The sequence below is a fragment of the Electrophorus electricus genome, chromosome 16 (assembly GCF_013358815.1).
Source record: "Electrophorus electricus isolate fEleEle1 chromosome 16, fEleEle1.pri, whole genome shotgun sequence".
Taxonomy (NCBI): Eukaryota; Metazoa; Chordata; class Actinopteri; order Gymnotiformes; family Gymnotidae; genus Electrophorus; species Electrophorus electricus.
The window spans coordinates 4,092,433-4,099,357 of NC_049550.1; positions in this window are offsets into that span (position 1 = coordinate 4,092,433).

Here is a 6,925-nt window from a genome sequence, read left to right on the forward strand (position 1 = left end):
AGATGTGCGTGCACGCAAACATACACACATAATAATGGTGAGTGTATGCTACTGATTGAACTCAAACAAAATTAAAATGCTCTTTTGAATATGCAGTATCTTCCCTTTATGACCTCACACATTATCAAAGTTTACAAACAATAGAAGAACAATTTCACACAAAAGCAACATTTTCTGCAAGCATTGTTTGCTAATGGTGAATGCAGCCAGAAACTTTAAAGGTGCTGCATATGACAATATCCCCAGTTCTCTTTTTTTGCAGAATCCATGGGTACACATCTCAATGCCAAACAGCTTGTAGATGTGCATTTTTCCAGATGCTCAGAAGTGAACACGAGAACAATGATTTAGAAGAGGAGGAGGTGTCTGAAGGAGATGAGGAAGAATTCAACCCAGAGCATGGTGCATCATCGTCAGGTGAAGAGAAAATCCCTCAAGGTGAAACAAACATTTTTGTCCAAACTGTGGACCATAAGAAAGGTCTAGGAGAAGTGAATGAAATGTCTTTCATACCTCTACAACACTGGACCTGAAGTAACAGTGGATACAGACTGATTCCATTCAAAGGTACATTTTTAATTCCATATATGTAATGTAAACTGATATTCATTGTTAATTTTAGAATGTATTATTGTTAAATTAATTTTTTCATGCTTTTGTTTTATCTATTATTTCATGTTCATGTTTTATTTATTATTTTACTTCTCTTTATTGTTGTTGTTTACATGCCTTATGGATAGCGGTAATGGTTCAAAAATGTGAGAGGACTAGTATTTTGTCGTTGAATTCTTAATAGTAAAACATATAAAAATATATAACTGTTTTGGCCAAAATATTCATGACTACTGTTTCCTTTCAATATAATGCATTTAAACTTCTTTCTGTACATTTCTACAACTTTTTTAGGCTATGCTTTAGACTACTTAAAACATACCTCTCACCTCAACATTTCTCATAACTTCTCTTCTTATTCTTATTTGTTAATTAATGTGTTGATTGTTTTAATGTATTTTTTCTGCATCTTTGTCATAGTAAAGCGACCTTGAGTCTGTGACAGTTTCTATATAAATGAAACTTATTATTATTATTATTATTATTCTACAAGTGCCATGTTTCTGATGGAGCTCCACATTTTCCATTTAAATTGATGTATTTCTAAACCTAAAACGTGACTAAAAATACAAGTAAAACCGTCTAGTAGACCAGTCGCCATGGGAGGTGATAAAATAGATGATCCTCTGCTTCCATCTCGTGGCCAAAATGGAAACATTCCATAATATTCAATCATTAAGGGCACCTAGTTTTAATCAGAATGCTGTCAGAATATAAATGTATAATGCAGAACAATTAGCCAGTTTCTCTTGGGAGAAACAACAACAACAAAAAAACAACACCAACAATAATAATAAACCTATGGAATGGGTATGTCCTTCTCAGAAATAATTTCTAGGCTTAGCTGACAGCCACTCTCATAAAGGTTTGTTTGCTTTTGTATCTGCTGTTGAAATAAACACAATAATTGTCTTTCATCATAAAAAGAAAAGCCCTAAAACAATAACTAAAAAATGCTCTGAAGACAAATAAAAATATTTATAGAAATTGACTTGCCTTTCATGATGATTCTTCTTTTTCTTCTTCTTCTTATTGTAAGCCTACTCGTGGTTAGTTATAGGAGACTTGCATTTATTTCTGTATGTATTTATTTTATTCATGTTCAACAAGCACTTAATATGTGAGATCAAAGCATGCTTTTCATGCATTTATTTCCATAATCTCATTATGGTCTTTTTTTTTCCTGAACTCCTGAAGTTACCCATCTGGAACCCCATAGTTCATTTGTTTGCTGTACCATACACCAGGCCCTTTTAACAGATATCATATCATATAACAGTATCTACAGTGGCATGCAAAGGTTTGGGCACATCTGGTCAAAATGCATGTTACTGTCAACTGTTAAGCAAGTTGAAGATGAAATGCTCTCCAAAAGGCATAAAGTTTAAGATGACGCATTCCTTTTGTATTTTAAACTGAAACTTTTTTTTTTTTTTTTTTTTAACATCTTTTACATTTTCAAAATAACAAAAAAGGAAAAGGGCCTAAAGCAAAACTTCGGGCACACTACATGCTTAGTACCTAGTAGCACCCGCTTTGGCAAGCATCACATTTTGTAAACACTTTTTCTAGCCAGCCAAGAGTCTTCTGATTCTTGTTTAAGGGATTTTCATCCATTCTTCATTGCAACAGTCTTCTAGTTTTGTGAGATTCCTGGGCTGTCTTGCATGCACTGTTCTTTTGATGTCTATCCACAGATTTTCAATGCTGTTTGGATCAGGGCACTCTGAGGACCATGGTAAAACCTTCAACTTGCACCTTTTGAGGTAGTTTATTGTGGATTTTGAGGTGTGTTTAGGATCATTATCCATTTGTAGAAGCCGTCCTCTTTTCAACCTCAGCATTTTTACAGAATAGTGTTATGTTTGCTTCCAGATTTTGCTGGAAATTCATTGAATCCATTGTTCCCTCTACCCATGAAATGATTCTGAAATGTTTTATGGCCTTCCAGACCCCTTATCTTGACTGCCACTATTCCTGTTAAGCACCATTTTATAATTACATTTCAAACTCATGAAATGGCAAACTGAAAACACATTGTTGTCTTCCTATAGCTTTCTCCTGTTTTATAGGCCTGAAGTATTTTCATTTTCATTTTGCTAGGCAGCGGCTTAGAAGAACCCATGGCTGCTGGTTTCTGGGACAAGGTTAGAGGAGTCTGGGTATTTATAAAGCTTTGAAATTTGCATCATGTGGCCTTTCCTAACAATGTTTGTAAACAAGCCATAAGCCTAACAGGCTAATGAAGGTCTGAGACTGTCGTCAAAGTTATTTGAGTGTTCAAATCTCCTAGGTACTCTTTTTTTTTTTTCACAATTGTATAAAACAAACTAATACACTGACATTGCTGAAAATGTTGAAAAGTGTGTTTCATCATTTTTGACCTGACATTTAAACAAGATGTGCGTGCACGCAAACATACACACATAATAATGGTGAGTGTATGCTACTGATTGAACTCAAACAAAATTAAAATGCTCTTTTGAATATGCAGTATCTTCCCTTTATGACCTCACACATTATCAAAGTTTACAAACAATAGAAGAACAATTTCACACAAAAGCAACATTTTCTGCAAGCATTGTTTGCTAATGGTGAATGCAGCCAGAAACTTTAAAGGTGCTGCATATGACAATATCCCCAGTTCTCTTTTTTTGCAGAATCCATGGGTACACATCTCAATGCCAAACAGCTTGTAGATGTGCATTTTTCCAGATGCTCAGAAGTGAACACGAGAACAATGATTTAGAAGAGGAGGAGGTGTCTGAAGGAGATGAGGAAGAATTCAACCCAGAGCATGGTGCATCATCGTCAGGTGAAGAGAAAATCCCTCAAGGTGAAACAAACATTTTTGTCCAAACTGTGGCCATAAGAAAGGTCTAGGAGAAGTGAATGAAATGTCTTTCATACCTCTACAACACTGGACCTGAAGTAACAGTGGATACAGACTGATTCCATTCAAAGGTACATTTTTAATTCCATATATGTAATGTAAACTGATATTCATTGTTAATTTTAGAATGTATTATTGTTAAATTAATTTTTTCATGCTTTTGTTTTATCTATTATTTCATGTTCATGTTTTATTTATTATTTTACTTCTCTTTATTGTTGTTGTTTACATGCCTTATGGATAGCGGTAATGGTTCAAAAATGTGAGAGGACTAGTATTTTGTCGTTGAATTCTTAATAGTAAAACATATAAAAATATATAACTGTTTTGGCCAAAAAAATTCATGACTACTGTTTCCTTTCAATATAATGCATTTAAACTTCTTTCTGTACATTTCTACAACTTTTTTAGGCTATGCTTTAGACTACTTAAAACATACCTCTCACCTCAACATTTCTCATAACTTCTCTTCTTGTTCTTATTTGTTAATTAATGTGTTGATTGTTTTAATGTATTTTTTCTGCATCTTTGTCATAGTAAAGCGACCTTGAGTCTGTGACAGTTTCTATATAAATGAAACTTATTATTATTATTATTATTATTCTACAAGTGCCATGTTTCTGATGGAGCTCCACATTTTCCATTTAAATTGATGTATTTCTAAACCTAAAACGTGACTAAAAATACAAGTAAAACCGTCTAGTAGACCAATCGCCATGGGAGGTAATAAAATAGATGATCCTCTGCTTCCATCTTGTGGCCAAAATGGAAACATTCCATAATATTCAATCATTAAGGGCACCTAGTTTTAATCAGAATGCTGTCAGAATATAAATGTATAATGCAGAACAATTAGCCAGTTTCTCTTGGGAGAAACAACAACAACAAAAAAACAACACCAACAATAATAATAAACCTATGGAATGGGTATGTCCTTCTCAGAAATAATTTCTAGGCTTAGCTGACAGCCACTCTCATAAAGGTTTGTTTGCTTTTGTATCTGCTGTTGAAATAAACACAATAATTGTCTTTCATCATAAAAAGAAAAGCCCTAAAACAATAACTAAAAAATGCTCTGAAGACAAATAAAAATATTTATAGAAATTGACTTGCCTTTCATGATGATTCTTCTTTTTCTTCTTCTTCTTATTGTAAGCCTACTCGTGGTTAGTTATAGGAGACTTGCATTTATTTCTGTATGTATTTATTTTATTCATGTTCAACAAGCACTTAATATGTGAGATCAAAGCATGCTTTTCATGCATTTATTTCCATAATCTCATTATGGTCTTTTTTTTTTCCTGAACTCCTGAAGTTACCCATCTGGAACCCCATAGTTCATTTGTTTGCTGTACCATACACCAGGCCCTTTTAACAGATATCATATCATATAACAGTATCTACAGTGGCATGCAAAGGTTTGGGCACATCTGGTCAAAATGCATGTTACTGTCAACTGTTAAGCAAGTTGAAGATGAAATGCTCTCCAAAAGGCATAAAGTTTAAGATGACGCATTCCTTTTGTATTTTAAACTGAAACTTTTTTTTTTTTTTTTTTTTTTTTTACATCTTTTACATTTTCAAAATAACAAAAAAGGAAAAGGGCCTAAAGCAAAACTTCGGGCACACTACATGCTTAGTACCTAGTAGCACCCGCTTTGGCAAGCATCACATTTTGTAAACACTTTTTCTAGCCAGCCAAGAGTCTTCTGATTCTTGTTTAAGGGATTTTCATCCATTCTTCATTGCAACAGTCTTCTAGTTTTGTGAGATTCCTGGGCTGTCTTGCATGCACTGTTCTTTTGATGTCTATCCACAGATTTTCAATGCTGTTTGGATCAGGGCACTCTGAGGACCATGGTAAAACCTTCAACTTGCACCTTTTGAGGTAGTTTATTGTGGATTTTGAGGTGTGTTTAGGATCATTATCCATTTGTAGAAGCCGTCCTCTTTTCAACCTCAGCATTTTTACAGAATAGTGTTATGTTTGCTTCCAGATTTTGCTGGAAATTCATTGAATCCATTGTTCCCTCTACCCATGAAATGATTCTGAAATGTTTTATGGCCTTCCAGACCCCTTATCTTGACTGCCACTATTCCTGTTAAGCACCATTTTATAATTACATTTCAAACTCATGAAATGGCAAACTGAAAACACATTGTTGTCTTCCTATAGCTTTCTCCTGTTTTATAGGCCTGAAGTATTTTCATTTTCATTTTGCTAGGCAGCGGCTTAGAAGAACCCATGGCTGCTGGTTTCTGGGACAAGGTTAGAGGAGTCTGGGTATTTATAAAGCTTTGAAATTTGCATCATGTGGCCTTTCCTAACAATGTTTGTAAACAAGCCATAAGCCTAACAGGCTAATGAAGGTCTGAGACTGTCGTCAAAGTTATTTGAGTGTTCAAATCTCCTAGGTACTCTTTTTTTTTTTCCACAATTGTATAAAACAAACTAATACACTGACATTGCTGAAAATGTTGAAAAGTGTGTTTCATCATTTTTGACCTGACATTTAAACAAGATGTGCGTGCACGCAAACATACACACATAATAATGGTGAGTGTATGCTACTGATTGAACTCAAACAAAATTAAAATGCTCTTTTGAATATGCAGTATCTTCCCTTTATGACCTCACACATTATCAAAGTTTACAAACAATAGAAGAACAATTTCACACAAAAGCAACATTTTCTGCAAGCATTGTTTGCTAATGGTGAATGCAGCCAGAAACTTTAAAGGTGCTGCATATGACAATACCCCCAGTTCTCTTTTTTTGCAGAATCCATGGGTACACATCTCAATGCCAAACAGCTTGTAGATGTGCATTTTTCCAGATGCTCAGAAGTGAACACGAGAACAATGATTTAGAAGAGGAGGAGGTGTCTGAAGGAGATGAGGAAGAATTCAACCCAGAGCATGGTGCATCATCGTCAGGTGAAGAGAAAATCCCTCAAGGTGAAACAAACATTTTTGTCCAAACTGTGACCATAAGAAAGGTCTAGGAGAAGTGAATGAAATGTCTTTCATACCTCTACAACACTGGACCTGAAGTAACAGTGGATACAGACTGATTCCATTCAAAGGTACATTTTTAATTCCATATATGTAATGTAAACTGATATTCATTGTTAATTTTAGAATGTATTATTGTTAAATTAATTTTTTCATGCTTTTGTTTTATCTATTATTTCATGTTCATGTTTTATTTATTATTTTACTTCTCTTTATTGTTGTTGTTTACATGCCTTATGGATAGCGGTAATGGTTCAAAAATGTGAGAGGACTAGTATTTTGTCGTTGAATTCTTAATAGTAAAACATATAAAAATATATAACTGTTTTGGCCAAAAAATTCATGACTACTGTTTCCTTTCAATATAATGCATTTAAACTTCTTTCTGTACATTTCTACAACTTT